This window comes from Panulirus ornatus, chromosome 27, assembly GCF_036320965.1.
Source record: "Panulirus ornatus isolate Po-2019 chromosome 27, ASM3632096v1, whole genome shotgun sequence".
Lineage (NCBI taxonomy): Eukaryota > Metazoa > Arthropoda > Malacostraca > Decapoda > Palinuridae > Panulirus > Panulirus ornatus.
In genome coordinates this window covers 9,157,403-9,175,356 of record NC_092250.1, presented here as the reverse complement: position 1 = coordinate 9,175,356, position 17,954 = coordinate 9,157,403, and the positions used below count along the sequence as shown (strand labels likewise).

Below are 17,954 nucleotides of genomic sequence, written 5' to 3'. Positions count from 1 at the left end.
TGGCATAAGGAAGAAAGATTTTTATCTCCATATTCTCTGCGTGTTGTAGAGGGCGACTAATGAGGGCAGAACCAAGGGACTGGAGTCTCTCTCTCTCTTTCTCTCTCTCTCTCTCTCTCTCTCTCTCTCTCTCTCTCTCTCTCTCTCTCTCTCTCTCTCTCTCTCTCTCTCTCTCTCTCTCTCTCTCTCTCTCTCTCTCTCTCTCTCTCTTCCGTTTCCCTCCTTTTATTTTAATTTCTAAAGGAGGGAAGAGGAGAAGGAGCTAAGCGGGAGTGCTCATATTCCCCGAAAGCTCAAGATGGAGTGTCAGTATATGTGGAAGTAACCAAGATGATGAGAAAGGAGAGACTGGTAGCATGTTTGTGTATTAGGAGAAAAGTCAGGGGTTGGTGTAAGGGCAAAAGCAGGAGTTCTAGGGGGAGTGTGTGAAACAGTGTAAGAAATTAAGCTTCAGACTATTGTGGGTGCCTATTTACCTGAACATGAGAAGGAAGATCATGAGAGCCAATTGTTTTGGGAGCAGTTGAGTGAGTGTGTCCTGCAGTGTGGATGTAAGGGACCGAGTATTAGTGATGGGTGATCTAAATGCAAAAGTGAGTAATGCAGTATGTGGTAGTTGAGGATTTAACTAGGGCATAGGGTGTTCAGTATTGTAGCTGAAATTAGCGAACGGCTTTTGAAATTCGATACTCAAAAAGGTCTGGTGATTGGAAATACCTGACTTGAAAAAATGGACATTCACAAATACCCTTATGAGATTAGAAAGATTGTCATCGGGCATGATTGGCTTATATGGTACTGAGGAGGGAAGAAGTTTGAGAAAAATTGTTTCTGTGATTTGTAATTTGTTGACAAATAAGGAGCAAATGATCACTAATGAATGACAGAAACTCAAAAAAGAAATGACCATGAACTTCACAAAATTCTATCTAGCATCCACATCACAACCACAGGCCCTTTTGAATGATGCATTGAAGGAATTTTGCAGAAACCAAAAGTCAGAACCATACAAAGCTGATGAATGTGAAATGCAAAACCATTTTCGAGTACAATTTCCTCTGCAACAACCCAAATAGTAGTCCTGTTATTTCTACATTAGTCCGAATGTGAGTAAATACATAATGGAAAATATTATGACTCAAGATAAAAGCCCTTTGAAGGCAACCAATTCTGGTTACTAATTTGATTGTCCTCGCGAAGGTTGTGAACATCGTTCTAGTAGCTATATTGGATTCAACACTACCTTTCTGCGTAGACTTACAATGCGCCTGTAGGAAGGTGTACCTAAAAAGCACATGGAAAAAATCACAGAACTTCCCTTACATGAGAGAATTGGGTGAACAATGCAAAAATCCTCAGTCACTGTACCAATCACAACAAATTACAAACAATAGGAACAGTATTTATCAAACCAGGAAATGTGACGGAGTTAGAAGCTTACAGTTATTTGGCTCCCCCAACAATCAAAGAGTGTCGCAGAGAAGGTCCTATGTCGCTTTCTTGATTGTGATCCAATAACTCGCACTTACTCGAACAGTAGGAAGTTCAATCTGTCCCGAGGCCTTTAGTTTTCCTTGATTATTTTCAAGATTTTGTTCTTTTCAGTTTGATAAACAAGAAGATGCTCCAAGAAATGGCGAAACCACTCTGTGTAAGTCTTGAAAATATAGTGAATCTGCTATTTCAGCATTTTGAAAAAACAGTCTAACTGTTCATCACGGGGGTGTATATATATATATATATATATATATATATATATATATATATATATATATATATATATATATATATATATATATATATATATATATATATATATTTTTTTTTTTTTTGCTTTGTCGCTGACTCCCGCGTTTGCGCGGTAGCGCAAGGAAACAGACGAAAGAAATGGCCCAACCCACCCCCATACACATGTATATACATACGTCCACACACGCAAATATAAATACCTACACAGCTTTCCATGGTTTACCTCAGACGCTTCACATGCCGTGATTCAATCCACTGACAGCACGTCAACCCCGGTATACCACATCGCTCCAATTCAATCTATTCCTTGCCCTCCTTTCACCCTCCTGCATGTTCAGGCCCCGATCACACAAAATCTTTTTCACTCCATCTTTCCACCTCCAATTTGGTCTCCCTCTTCTCCTCGTTCCCTCCACCTCCGACACATATATCCTCTTGGTCAACCTTTCCTCACTCATTCTCTCCATGTGCCCAAACCATTTCAAAACACCCTCTTCTGCTCTCTCAACCACGCTCTTTTTATTTCCACACATCTCTCTTACCCTTACGTTACTTACTCGATCAAACCACCTCACACCACACATTGTCCTCAAACATCTCATTTCCAGCACATCCATCCTCCTGCGCACCACTCTATCCATAGCCCACGCCTCGCAACCATACAACATTGTTGGAACCGCTATTCCTTCAAACATACCCATTTTTGCTTTCCGAGATAATGTTCTCGACTTCCACACATTCTTCAAGGCCCCCAGAATTTTCGCCCCCTCCCCCACCCTATGATCCACTTCCGCTTCCATGGTTCCATCCGCTGCCAAATCCACTCCCAGATATCTAAAACACTTCACTTCCTCCAGTTTTTCTCCATTCAAACTCACCTCCCAATTGACTTGACCCTCAACCCTACTGTACCTAATAACCTTGCTCTTATTCACATTTACTCTTAACTTTCTTCTTTCACACACTTTACCAAACTCAGTCACCAGCTTCTGCAGTTTCTCACATGAATCAGCCACCAGCGCTGTATCATCAGCGAACAACAACTGACTCACTTCCCAAGCTCTCTCATCCCCAACTGACTTCATACTTGCCCCTCTTTCCAAAACTCTTGCATTTACCTCCCTAACAACCCCATCCATAAACAAATTAAACAACCATGGAGACATCACACACCCCTGCCGCAAACCTACATTCACTGAGAACCAATCACTTTCCTCTCTTCCTACACGTACACATGCCTTACATCCTCGATAAAAACTTTTCACCGCTTCTAACAACTTTCCTCCCACACCATATATTCTTAATACCTTCCACAGAGCATCTTTGGTAAAAAGAGAAGAGGTAGTGAAAGCTTTGCGGAAGATGAAAGCCGGCAAGGCAGCAGGTTTGGATGGTATTGCAGTGGAATTTATTAAAAAAGGGGGTGACTGTATTGTTGACTGGTTGGTAAGGTTATTTAATGTATGTATGACTCATGGTGAGGTGCCTGAGGATTGGCGGAATGCGTGCATAGTGCCATTGTACAAAGGCAAAGGGGATAAGAGTGAGTGCTCAAATTACAGAGGTATAAGTTTGTTGAGTATTCCTGGTAAATTATATGGGAGGGTATTGATTGAGAGGGTGAAGGCATGTACAGAGCATCAGACTGGGGAAGAGCAGTGTGGTTTCAGAAGTGGTAGAGGATGTTTAGATCAGGTGTTTGCTTTGAAGAATGTATGTGAGAAATACTTAGAAAAGCAAATGGATTTGTATGTAGCATTTATGGATCTGGAGAAGGCATATGATAGAGTTGATATATATATATATATATATATATATATATATATATATATATATATATATATATATATATATATATATATATATATATATATGTTTGTATATAATTATTATACTTTGTCGCTCTTTCCCACGTTAGCGAGGTAGCGCAAGGAAACAAACGCAAGAATGGCCCAACCCACCCACATACACATGTATATACATACACGTCCACACACGCACGTTTACATACCTATACATCTGAACGTACACATATATGTAGACACACAAACATATACGTCTATACACAAGTACATAATTCATACTGTCTGCCCTTATTCATTCTCGTCGCCACCACGCCAAACGTAAAATGAAAACCCCTCCCCAGGAATGTGCGCCAGGTAGCGGTAGGAAAAGATAACAAAGGCCACTTCGTTCACACTTAGCCTCTAGCTGTCATGTATAATGCACCGAACCAACAGCTCCCTTTCCACACAAGTCCCAAAAAACGTTCCATGGTTTACCACAATCGTTTCACATGCCCTGGTTCAATCCATTGACAGCACGTCGACCCGGTATACTACATCGTTCCAATTCACTCTCTTCCTTGCACATCTTTCACCCTCCTGCGTATTCAGGCCCCGATCACTCAAAATCTTTTTCACTCCATCTTTCCACCTCTAATTTGGTCTTCCATTTCTCCTCGTTCCCTCCCCTTCTGACATATATATCCTCTTTGTCAATTTTTCCACACTCATTCTCTCCATGTGACCAAACCATTTCAAAACACCTTCTTCTGCTCTCTCAATACACTCTTTTTATTACCACACATCTCTCTTACCCTTTCATTACTTACTTGATCAAACCACCTCACACCACATGTCCTCAAACATCTCATTTGCAGCACATCCACCCTCCTCCGCACAACTCTATCCATAGCCCACGCCTCGCAACCTTATAACATTGTTGGAACTATTATTCCTTTAAACATACCCATTTTTGTTTTCCTAGATAACGTTCTCAACTTCTACACATTTTTCAACGCTCCCAGAGCTTTTGCCCCCTCCCCAACCCTATGATTCACTTTTGCTTCCATGGTTCCACCCGTTGCCAAATCCACTCTAAGATGTCTAAAACACTTCACTTCCTCCAGCCTTTCTCCATTCAAACTTACGTCCCAATTGACTTGACCCTCAACCCTGCTGTACCTAAAAACCTTGCTTTTATTCACATTTGCTCTCAGTTTTCTCCTTTCACAAACTTTACCAAACTCAGTCACCAGCTTCTGCAGTTTCTCACACAAATCACCGACCAGCGCTGTATCATCAGCGAACAACAACTGACTCACTTCCCAAGCTCTCTCATCCACAACAGACTGCATACTTGCCCCTCTTTCCAAAACTCTTGCCTTCACCTACCTAACAACCCCATCCATAAACAAATTAAACAACCATGTAGACATCACGCACCCCTGCCAGAAACCTACATTCACTGAGAACCAGTCACTTTCCTCTCTTCCTACACGCACATATTCCTTACATCCCCGATAAGAACTTCACTGCTTCCAACATAATGCGTCCCTCACCTTATATTTTTAATACCTTCCACAGAGCATCTCTATCAACTCTATCATATGCCTTCTCCAGATCCATAGATGCTACATACAAATCCATTTACTTTTCTAAGTATTTCTCACATACATTTTTCAAAGCAAACACCTGATCCACACATCCTCTACCACTTCTGAAACCACACTGCTCTTCCCCAATCTGATGCTCTGTACATGCCTTCTCCCTCTCAGTCAATATCCTCCCATATGATTTACCAGGAATACTCAACAAACTTATACCTCTGTAATTTGAGCACTCATTCTTTGCCTTTGTACAATAGCACTATGCAAGCATTTCACCCGATAAATTCTACCTGACCATGACCAGGAATAATCATCCGATTGAATAGAAATCTTCAATGCCAGTTCAAGTACTATACAAAATTAGGAAAAAGTGTTTAGAAACCGACGGTTATGAAAAGTGTAAATATGATAGTGAAAAAAACAGCGGTATGTTTAGTAGTGTACTTCAATGAATAAATCACTTGCTTATTGTAAATGAATGTTAATACTTCTTTCACATTGCACCTGTGACTTCTCCCACGTTCTCCACAACCCCCTCTCTCTCTCTCTCTCTCTCTCTCTCTCTCTCTCTCTCTCTCTCTCTCTCTCTCTCTCTCTCTCTCTCTCTCTCTCTCTCTCCCACCACTGACCTCACCTAACCCTTCCCTGTACCAATCTTCCGCTTTCCTTCTTTCTCTCCCTCTTCCTCCTCCTCTGAGTCGGGACATAGGAACAGTTGACCTAGTTTAGTCTGTCATCAAGACCGGAAAAGAACCGTTTCCCTGACGCACCCTCCACTTTTTACCTTCTGTCCACAAGGGGATAAAAAAGATTCTTGTCAGAGTATGGCCCGCACTGTACTTTGTAGGATCATACGTCACTTACTTATGATGGTATTGACACAACACTTTCCGTTAGTCCTCTTCCTTTCTGATTTTGATTCTCGTAAGAAGCTGTCTTTGATATTTAGTGGATTACTCTCATACTCCTTAGTTTACCCCTTTTACTCATATATCTAGCGAGGAAGATCTCTTTTACGACAAGGTGATCGACTGGAGAATATATCCTATAGTTCTTTGGAGCGTCCCATACTAACATACACGTTTGATTTCCTGTTTGTCAGATTATCAACAATCAAGTATATTGATATTTAATGACTTTCAATCCCTGCCATTCGGGACCTTGTTCCCGCAATGACGGACCTTAAACTACCCATTACTTATGTCATACCTGACATCGCTGAATTCGTCATATTGCAAGGGTCCGTATCGACTACTTCACCTTGCCTCAATCCTTTTTCAATAAAGTTAGAAATAAAGGAATTTAATCCTGGTGATTGTTATGAGGTCATTGCCATGATGTCACTAAGAACAGCCACAGGGTATTCTTCTACCATCATATTATGGACATGAGTGAAGATGACACTGTCATTGCTGCTCGGTTTATTACCAGGTGTGTGAATTGCGATCGACGTAGGGCCCCTTGATTATCTTGAACTTCGGAAATTCTGGACTTCCCTAAGTTCTAAAAACCAAATACGGTTGATGCCCAAGTTAGATCATTGATACCGAACTCCTGGCGTGGTTTTGATTGCCCGAGTTTAAAGAGTCTGAAAAATCTGGTGTTGTTTCTTCTCTATGTTGCTAGTGCGAAAGCGAGGAACACGCAGCTGATAGTTGTATATCAAAGACTGTGAAATGTGCAAACTATATAGGTAAACACCCATCTCAGACCATGATTTTCCTCGGTTCAGTTTTAAAAGGGGTATCTGTACAGTCAAGGCCCAGAACAATGTCTCATACGGCAAACCAAAGAAGAGATCTGGGGATATTCCTCAGACTCGTGGACCCGATAAATTCTATGTTAAAGCGTTGAAATAAGAGCCCACCACAACATAAATCAGATCCTTGATCCTGACCAAAGCCCAAAAAACCTATCCGCATTCAAAGGAACGATTCAGGATCCGTTGTCACATCCGATTCCTATTCCAAGGCTATCGCCCACAATCTCCCGAAAAGGATGAAAAAGGACAAAATCAATTTCCCAAAATCATAAAAAAAAAAAGTTGAGTCGTATATCGTTGTTTCGGTGGCACCGCCGAGGGGGAATTCTTTACGAGTCAGTCACTGTACACCATGGAACATAACACCACCGCTACTGGGACCGATCCCGCTCCCCTGGGGAATGGCCAAGTCGAAAAATAGAGTTAAAAAAGCTGGCCGGATAAACAACTCAAACTAACACGTTCAAAAGGTATGGGGATGTGCGGAAAAGTGTGAGGAAGTGAGCTCGAAACTGATGTGAGTAGAAATTACAGTGAATAAAGGAGAGAAGTTAGTGATTAATAATGTTTATGCTCCAGGCCACACAAAGGATAATGAAGAGAAGCAATTCTTTTTTTTTTTTTTTGAGTAGCTGACTGTATGTCGGTAGATTTGATGCGAGAGATCGTAATTATTAGTGATGGGTGGGTTGATCGAGAAAGTGAGCAATGTGGCACTCGAAAGTATAAACGGGGGGCATGAGGTATCCAGTGATGTGAATGAGAATGAACAGATTGCAGAATTATCCGCTAAACAAAGACTGTAAACTGGGTATAGCTGGTTTAAAAGAGGGACATACATAAGTATACGTGGAGAAGGAAAAAGTAAGGGATCTTTATTGGATTCCGGACTAATTGATAAGAGTGCCAAAGAAAGGATGTTGAATGTTAATATGCTGAGAAGGACAGCTGGTGTGATCTCTGATCAGTGGAGGCAAGGGTGAAGATTTGGTGAGGCTTTCGAAAAAGAAGCTTGTGTGACGAAATGCCTGAAAGCAGTGTGTGTAAAATGAGAAAAAAATGAGGGTAAATGAAACTAGGGAAGTGTAAGATGAATGTGAGGTGTTTAAGGAATCAGTGCTGATATGTGCAAAAACAGTGTTTGATATGTGGGTCAGAAAATGTAGCGATTAGCAGGGTGATGAAATCAAATTGCTAGTGAAAGAGAGGGAGTGCGATTGAGTTGGAAATGTACAAGAGAAAGGGACGCGAGGAAACGAGGAAGGTGCAGGAGCTGAATGAAAGGGCGAATGAGAATTGGGGTTAGCGAGTATTAACAACCCTCTGGGAGAATAAGATGTTTTGAAAAGTTGATAGTGTAAGAAGAACCAGAGAACAAATGGGAAAATCGGTGAAAGGGGCAAATGGGGAAGTGGTAACAGGCAGAGATAAGGTAAAGAGGATATGGAGAGAGTACTTTTAAGAATTATTGAATGTGTTCGATGATAGGGTGGCAGGTCCAATGCATTTGGGTTTGGGAAATATGAGAAGTGTCATGACAAATGGTGAGGTGAAAAGGGATGTGAAAATCCTGCATAAGATGAAATGTGGTAAGACCAGTTGATGGTACAGCACTTGAAGTGTCTTGTTGAATAGATAGTTTATGGATTATGGTGAGGTGCGTAAAGATTGGCAGAATGTCTGTATAGTGGCATTTTATGAAAACAAGTGGAGCAAGGGGATAAAGGTGAGTGTTCAAATTACAGTCAAATAAACAAGTCTGCTGATTAGTAAGTTGTGTGGAAGAGTGATGACTGGGAGGGTGCTGGCATGCAGAGAGCATCAGACTGTGGAGAACAATGTGGTTTCAGGAGTGTTATGGGATGTGTGGATCAGGTGTATTCTTTGAAAAAAGATTGCATGTGATATTCATGAGTCTAGAAAAAGCATTTGGCAGGATTGGCATCATTACCTTGTGGGAGGTATTGTGAATGTGTGTTATGGAAGAAAAATTGATAAAAGCAGTGAGAAGTTTTATCAAGAGAGTAAGGCAGGTGCTCAAGTGGGTAGAGAGGAGGCTCAGTGGTTCAATGTGAAGGTGGAAGTATGATATCGCCATGGTCCTTTAATCTGTTTATGGTTGTATTTGTGATTCAGGTAAGAGTAAGAATTTTGGATTAAGGTGCAGGTATGCAATATGCTAGGGGTGGATGGGTCATGGGCGGTCCTAGGAGGTGTGTCAGGGAATGTTTGCTGATGATACGGCACTGGTAACGGAATTGATTAAAAGACAGGAGAATGTGGTTTCTGAGATTACGAGAGTGTTTGGAAGGAGAAAGTTGGGAGTTATTGTGAATAAAGCAAGGTTCTTGGAATTATCAGTGAAGAGGGACAGATTGTTTGCGTCCGCACCAACTGATGAGGACGCTAAGTCATAGACGCAATGAGGAATGCGTGGAAAGAGAGGCCAGTGTCTTTAAGGTAAAAGATTGGCATATTTGATGGTATAGTAGTCCTGTCGGTGCAATATGGACGCGAGGCGTTGATCTTCGGGAAAATTGTAGGAGTGAGTGTGTTTAAAATGAAAAGTCTGGGGACAATTTGTGGTCGTAGGAGGGTTGATCGAACAGGGAATGATAAGTAAGAAAGAGGTGTGGTGGTAAGAAGGATGTTGCAATATAAGAGCCCCATGAAAGGCTTCTAGACTAAGAAGGTAAGATAAGCTAAGTTATAAGCTTATCCATTAATCCGTTCATCCATTTATGGTAAGGAAGTACTTTATTCCACTCTCTACAACGATGATTTTGGCTCGTATGATCATTCTAATCCTAATTGTAGAATGCGTCCGATATGGTGCAAAATACAAATGAAGGTAAGGTCAACTGCCCCTCAGTACACTAGTAATGTTGCTTCGTATGATCATTGTACCCCTATATTGTAAAGTTTGCTCCACTTGGTATTAGATACAGGTGAACGTCAGCTGCCCCTACCTACATTATATGATCATTGTACCCGGTATGATAAATATTGTGCCCATATGCTACTATACATAGATGGACTCCCGTAGTGTAGCGGTTAGCGCTCCTAAACGTGACATTCATGGGCCGCTCAGGATTGAATCCTGGTCGGGGCAGCCGGTCCACAATCAACCCAGCTGTTCATCCACCCCTAGGGATTAATCGATGAAACGGGTACCTGGCTCAGGCTAGGATACATATGTTTATTCATATCATTTATCATACTTGATTAGCGAGGTAGCGGCAGGAATTAGACAAAGAATGGCCCATCCACTCATATTAACGCCCATACACGGACATATATATATATATACATGTATATATATATATATATATATATATATATATATATATATATATATATATATATATATATATATATATATATATATATATATATATATATATATATATATATATATATATATATATATATATATATATATATATATATATATATATATATATTGGAAAGGATCAAAATTTTGCGCGTCATCAAGTATATTCCTGAGTCACGAGAAAAATGAAACACGAGAGTTACCAAGTGCACTTTCGTGTAATAGTCACATCATCATGGGAGACACAAGAGAGAAATATAACAGTCAGTTCATATAAAACGAAAAGACGTAGCTAGGACGCCATTTGGTATACACAGGGGAGATAGAATGCTTCCCACGTATTCCCTGCGTGCCGTAGAAGGCGGCTAAAATGAGAGGGAGCAGGGGGGCGGGAAATCCTTCCATCTCGTTTTTTTTTTTTTTCTATTTTTACAAAAGAAGGAACAGAGAAGGAGGCCAGGTGAGGAAATTCCCTCAGAGGCCCAGTCCTTTGTTCTTAACGCTACCTCGCTAACGCGGAAAATGGCGAATAGTTTAAAAGAAAAAGAAATATATATATATATATATATATATATATATATATATATATATATATATATATATATATATATATATATATATATATATATTCATATGAGTCCACGGGGAAAATGAAACACGAAAAGTTCCCAAGTGCACTTTCGTGTAATAATCACATCATCAGGGGAGACAAGAGAGAAATATAACAGTCAGTTCATATACATCGAAGAGACGAAGCTAAGACGCCATTTGGTAAACATGTTTTGGACAATCACATGTTAACCAAATGGCGTCTTGGCTTCGTCTCTTCGATGAATATCAAATGACTGTTATATTTCTCTCTTGTGTCTCCCCTGATGATGTGATTACTACACCAAAATGCACTTGGGAACTTTTCGTGTTTCATTTTTCCCGTGGACACATGGGAATATCTTTGTCACGCGCAAAATTGTGATCCTTTCCAACATTATATATATATATATATATATATATATATATATATATATATATATATATATATATATATATATATGTATATATATATATATATATATATATATATATATATATATATATATATATATATATATATATATATATATATATATATATATATATATATATATATATAAGTATATATATATAAGTATATATATATATATATATATATATATATATATATATATATATATATATATATATATATATATATATATATATATATATATATATATATATATATATATATATATATGTGTGTGAAAAATACTTAGAAAAGCAAATGGATTTATATGTAGCATTTATGGATCTGGAGAAGGCATATGATAGAGTTGATAGAGATGCTCTGTGGAAGGTATTAAGAATATATGGTGTGGGATGCAAGTTGTTAGAAGCAGTGAAAAGTTTTTATCGAGGATGTAAGGCATGTGTACGTGTAGGAAGAGAGGAAAGTGATTGGTTCTCAGTGAATGTAGGTTTGCGGCAGGGGTGTGTGATGTCTCCGTGGTTGTTTAATTTGTTTATGGATGGGGTTGTTAGGGAGGTGAATGCAATAGTTTTGGAAGGAGGGGCAAGTATGAAGTCTGTTGTGGATGAGAGAGCTTGAGAAGTGAGTCAGTTGTTGTTCGCTGATGATACAGCGCTGGTGGCTGATTCATGTGAGAAACTGCAGAAGCTGGTGACTGAGTTGAGTAAAGTGTGTGAAAGAAGAAAGTTACGAGTAAATGTGAATAGGAGCAAGGTTATTAGGTACAGTAGGGTTAAGTCAATTGGGAGGTAAGTTTGAATGGAGAAAAACTGGAGGAAGTAAGGTGTTTTAGATATCTGGGAGTGGATCTGGCATTGGAGGGAACCATGGAAGCGGAAGTGAATCATAGGGTGGGTGAGGGGGCGAAAATTCTAGGAGCCTTGAAGAATGTTTGGAAGTCGAGAACATTATCTCGGAAAGCAAATATAGCTATGTTTGAAGGAATACTGGTTCCAACAATGTTGTATGGTTGCGAGGCGTGGGCTATGGATAGAGTTGTGCGCAGGAGGGTGGATGTGCTTGAAATGAGATGTTTGAGGACAATCAGTGGTATGAGTTGGTTTGATCGAGTAAGTAATGTAAGGGCAAGAGAGATGTGTGGAAATAAAAAGAGTGTGGTTGAGAGAGCAGAAGAGGGTGGTTTGAATTGGTTTGGGCACATGGAGAGAATGAGTGAGGAAATATTGATAAAGAGGATATATGTGTCGGAGGTGGAGGGAACGAGGAGAAGTGGGAGACCAAACTGGAGGTGGAAAGATGGAGTGAAAAAGATTATGAGTGATCGGGGCCTGAACATACAGGAGGGTGAAAGGCGGGCAAGGAATAGAGTGAATTGGAACGATGTGGTATATCGGGGTTGACGTGCTGTCAGTGGATTGAATCAGGGCATGTGAAGCGTCTGGGATAAAACATGGAAAGTTGTGTGGGGCCTGGATGTGGAAAGGGAGCTGTGGTTTCGGGCATTATTGCATGACAGCTAGAGACTGAGTGTGAACGATTGGGGCATTTGTTGTCTTTTCCTAGCGCTACCTCGCACACATGAGGGGGGAGGGGGATGTTATTCCATGTGTGGCGAGGTGGCGATGGGAATAAATAAAGGCAGACAGTATGAATTATGTACATGTGTATATATGTATATGTCTGTGTGTGTATATATATGTGTACATTCCGATGTATAGGTATGTATATTTGCGTGTGTGGACGTGTATGTATATACATGTGTACGGGGGTGGGTTGGGCCATTTCTTTCGTCTGTTTTCTTGCGTTACCTCGCAAACGCGGGAGACAGCGACAAAGCAAAAATAAAATATATATATATATATATATATATATATATATATATATATATATATATATATATATATATATATTCTTTCTTTCAAACTATTCGCCATTTCCCGCATTAGCAAGGTAGCTTTAAGAACAGAGGACCGGGCCTCTGAGGGAATATCCTCACCTGGCCCCCTTCTCTGTTCCTTCTTTTGGAAAATTAAAAAAAAAAAAAAGAGGGGAGGATTTCCAGCCCCCCGCTCCCTCCCCTCTTAGTCGCCTTCTACGACACACAGGGAATGCGTGGGAAGTATTCTTTCTCCCCTATCACCCTGGGATAATATATATATATATATATATATATATATGTATATATATATATATATATACATATATATATATATATACATATATATATATACATTTATATATACGAATAAAGTGCATATGTACGCGCACCTTCATAGAACATACAAACCTCCAACACCCAGGATCGAACCCGGGACCCCTGTGCAAGAGGCAGGCATGCTAACCGCTAGGCTATGGGACTGTATAATAGGAAACAACTATTCGAAATACTAAGTACCCGAATACCCTTCGTCTCACAATGGTGAGCAACGGGGTCTATACCGGTTATTTCCGAACAGACGCACATAGCCAGCTGATAGCGTTTTACCGAACCTAACTGTACAACGCGGAGGTATATGAATACGAATAAAGTGTATATGAACGCGCACCTTCATAGAACATACAAACCTCCAACAGCCAGGATCGAACCCGGGACCCCTGTGCAAGAGGTAGGCATGCTAACCGTTGCTCACCATTGTGAGACGAAGGGTATTTGAGTACTTAGTATTCGAATAGTTGTTTCCTATTATACAGTCCCATAGCCTAGCGGTTAGCATGCCTGCCTCTTGCACAGGGGTCCCGGGTTCGATCCTGGCTGTTGGAGGTTTGTATGTTCTATGAAGGTGCGCGTTCATATGCACTTTATACGTATTCATATACCTCCGCGTTGTACAGTTAGGTTCGGTAAAACGCTATCAGCTGGCTATGTGCGTCTGTTCGGAAATAACCGGTATAGACCCCGTTGCTCACCATTGTGAGACGAAGGGTATTCGAGTACTTAGTATTCGAATAGTTGTTTCCTATTGTACAGTCCCATAGCCCAGCGGTTAGCATGCCTGCCTCTTGCACAGGGGTCCCGGGTTCGATCCTGGCTGTTGGAGGTTTGTATGTTCTATGAAGGTGTGCGTTCATATGCACTTTATTCGTACACACACACACACACATATATATATATATATATATATATATATATATATATATATATATATATATCCTCCCGTATAATTTCCCAGGAATACTCAACAAACTTATACCTCTGTAATTTGAGCACTCACTCTTATCTCCTTTGCCTTTGTACAATTGCACTATGCAAGCATTCCGCCAATCCTCAGGCACCTCACCATTAATCATACATACATCAAATAACCTTACCAACCAGTCAACAATACAGTCACCCCCTTTTTTAATAAATTCCACTACAATACCATCCAAACCTGCTGCCTTGCCGGCTTTCATCTTCCGCAAAGCATTTACTATCTCTTCTCTGTTTACCAAATCATTTTACCTAACCCTCTCACTTTGCACACAACCTCGACCAAAACACCCTATATCTGCCACTCTATCATCAAACACATTCACAAACCTTCAAAATACTCACTCCATCTCCTTCTCGGTTATGTTTGAAGGAATAGTGGTCCCAACAATGTTGTATGGCTGCGAGGCGTGGGCTATGGATAGAGTTGTGCGCAGGAGGTTGGATTTGCTAGAAATGAGATGTTTCAGGACAATATGTGGTGTGAAGTGGTTTGATCGAGTAAGTAATGTAAGGGTAAGAGAGATGTGTGGAAATAAAAAGAGTGTGGTTGAGAGAGCAGAAGAGGGTGTTTTGAAATGGTTTAGTCACATGGAGAGAATGAGTGAGGAAAGATTGACCAAGAGGATATATGTCGGAAGTAGAGGGAACGAGGAGAAGTGGGAGACCAAATTGGAGTTGGAAAGATGGAGTGCAAAAGATTTTGAGTGATCGGGTCCTGAACATGCCGGAGGGTGAAAGGCGCGCAAGGAATAGAGTGAATTGGAACGACGTGGTATATCGGGGTCGACGTGATGTCAATGGATTGAACCAGGGCATGTGAAGCGTCTGGGGTAAACCACGGAAAGTTCTGTGGGGCCTGGATGTGGAAAGGGAGCTGTGGTTTCTGTGCATTATTACATGACAGCTAGAGACTGAGTGTGAACGAATTGGGCCTTTGTTGTCTTTTCCTAGCGCTACCCCGCACATATGAGGGGGGAGGGGGATGTTATTCCATGCGTGGTGAGGAGGCGGTGGGAATGAATAAAGTCATACAGGGTGAGTTATGCACATGTGTATATGTGCATATGTGTGTGTGTGTATATATATGTATACATTGAGATGGAGAGGTATGTATATTTGCGTGTCTGGACGTGTATGTACATACATGTGTATGTGGGTGGGTTGGGCCATTCTTCCGTCTGTTTCCTTGCGCTACCTCGCTAACGCGGGAGACAGCAACAAAACAAAATGAATAAATTGATAAATAAATAAATATATATATATATATATATATATATATATATATATATATATATATATATATATATATATATATATATATATATATATATATATATATATATATATATATATATATATACTATCCCTGGGGATAGGGGAGAAAGAATACTTCCCACGCATTCCTCACGTGTCGTAGGAGGCGACTAAAGGAGACGGGAGCAGGGGGCCAGAAACACTCCCCTCCTTGTATATTGACGTTCTAAAGGGAGAAACAGAAGAAGGAGTCACGCGGGGGTTGCTCATTCTCCTCGAAGGCTCAGATTGGGGTGTCTAAATGTGTGTGGATGTAACCAAGATGAGAGAAAAGGAGAGATAGGTAGTATGTTTCAGGAAAGGAATCTGGATGTTTTGGCTCTGAGTGAAACAAAGCTCAAGGGTAAAGTTGAGGAGTGGTTTGGGAGTGTCTTGGGAGTAAAGTCAGGAGTTAGTGAGAGGACAAGAGCAAGGGATGGAGTAGCACTACTCCTGAAACAGGAGTTATAGGAGTATGTGATAGAGTGTAAGAAAGTAAATTCTGGATTGATATGGGTAAAACTGAAAGTTGATGAAGAGAGATGGGCGATTATTGGCGCATATGCACCTGGGCATGAGAAGAAAGATCATGAGAGGGAAGTGTTTTGGGAGCAGCTGAATGAGTGTGTTAGTGGCTTTGATGCACTCGACCGGGTTATAGTGATGGTTATTTTGGATGCAAAGGTGAGTAATGTGGCAGTTGAGGGAATAATGATATACATGGGGTGTTCAGTGTTGTAAATGGAAATGGTGAAGAGCTTGTGGATTTGTGTGCTGAGAAAGGACTGGTGATTGGGAATACATGGGTTAAAAAGCGAGATATACATAAGTATACGTATGTAAGTAGGAGTGATGGCCAGAGAGCGTTATTGGTTTACGTGTTAATTGATAGGAACGCCAAAGAGAGACTTTTGGATGTTAATGTGCTGAGAGGTGCAACTGGAGGGATGTCTGATCATTATCTTGTGGAGGCGAAGGTGAAGATTTGTAGGGGTTTTCAGAAAAGAAGAGAAAATGTTGGGGTGAAGAGAGTGGTGAGAGTATGTGAGCTTGTGAAGGAGACTTGTGTGAGGAAGTACCAGGAGAGACTGCGTACAGAATGGAAAATGGTGAGAACAAAGGAGCTAAGGGGAGTGGGGGAGGAATGTGATGTATTTAGGGCAGCAGTGATGGCTTGCGCAAAAGGTGCTTGTGGCATGAGAAGCGTGGGAGGTGGGTTGATTAGAAAGGGTAGCGAGTGGTGGGATGAAGAAGTAAGATTATTAGTGAAAGAGAAGAGAGAGGCATTTGGGCGATTTTTTCATGGAAAAAATGCAAATGAGTGGGAGATGTGTATAGGAAAGAGCCAGGAGGTCAAGAGAAAGGTGCAAGAGGTGAAAAGAGGGCAAATGAGGGTTGAGGTGAGAGAGTATCATTAAATTTTAGGGAGAATAAAAAGATGTTTTGGAAGGAGGTAAATAAAGTGCGTAAGACAAGGGAGCCAATGGGAACTTCAGTGTAGTGGGCTAATGCGGAGGTGATAACAAGTTGTGGTGATGTGAGAAGGAGATGGAGTGAGTATTTTGAAGGTTTGTTGAATGTTTTTGATGATAGAGTGGCAGATGTAGGGTGTTTTGGTCGAGGTGGTGTGCAAAGTGAGAGGGTTAGGGAAAATGATTTGGCAAACAGTAAAGTAGTAAAAGCTTTGCGGAAGATGAAAGCCAGCAAGGCAGCAGGTTTGGATGGTATTGCAATGGAATTTATTAAAAAAGGGGTTGATTGTATTATTGACTGTTTGGTAAGGTTATTTAATGCAAGTATGATTCATTGTGAGGTGCCTGAGGATTGGCGGAATGCTTGCATAGTGCCATTGTATAAAGGCAAAGTGGATAAAAGTGAGTGCTCAAATTACAGAGGTATAAGTTTGTTGAGTATTCCTGGGAAAATATATTGGAGGGTATTGATTGAGAGGGTGAAGGCATGCACAGAGAATCAGATTGGGGAAGAGGAGTGTGGTTTCGGAAGTGGTAGAGGATGTGTGGATCCGGTGCTTTCTTTATAGAATGTATGTGAGAAATATTTAGAAAAGCAAATGGATTTGTATGTAGCATTTATGGATCTGGAGAAGGCATATGATAGAGTTGATAGAGATGCTCTTTGGAAGGCATTAAGAATATATGGTGTGGGAGGCAAGTTGTTAGAAGCAGTGAAAAGTTTTTATCGAGGATGTAAGGCATGTGTACGTGT

At 40.6% G+C, this 17,954-nt stretch overlaps 1 protein-coding gene across 2 annotated transcripts in view; it reads right to left on the bottom strand.

Annotated features, from left to right (window-relative positions):
• The window catches only part of LOC139757573 (nephrin-like), a 943,851-nt gene that overhangs the window by 786,172 nt on the left and 139,725 nt on the right, over positions 1–17,954 (bottom strand). The gene's annotated exons all lie outside the window — the stretch shown is intronic.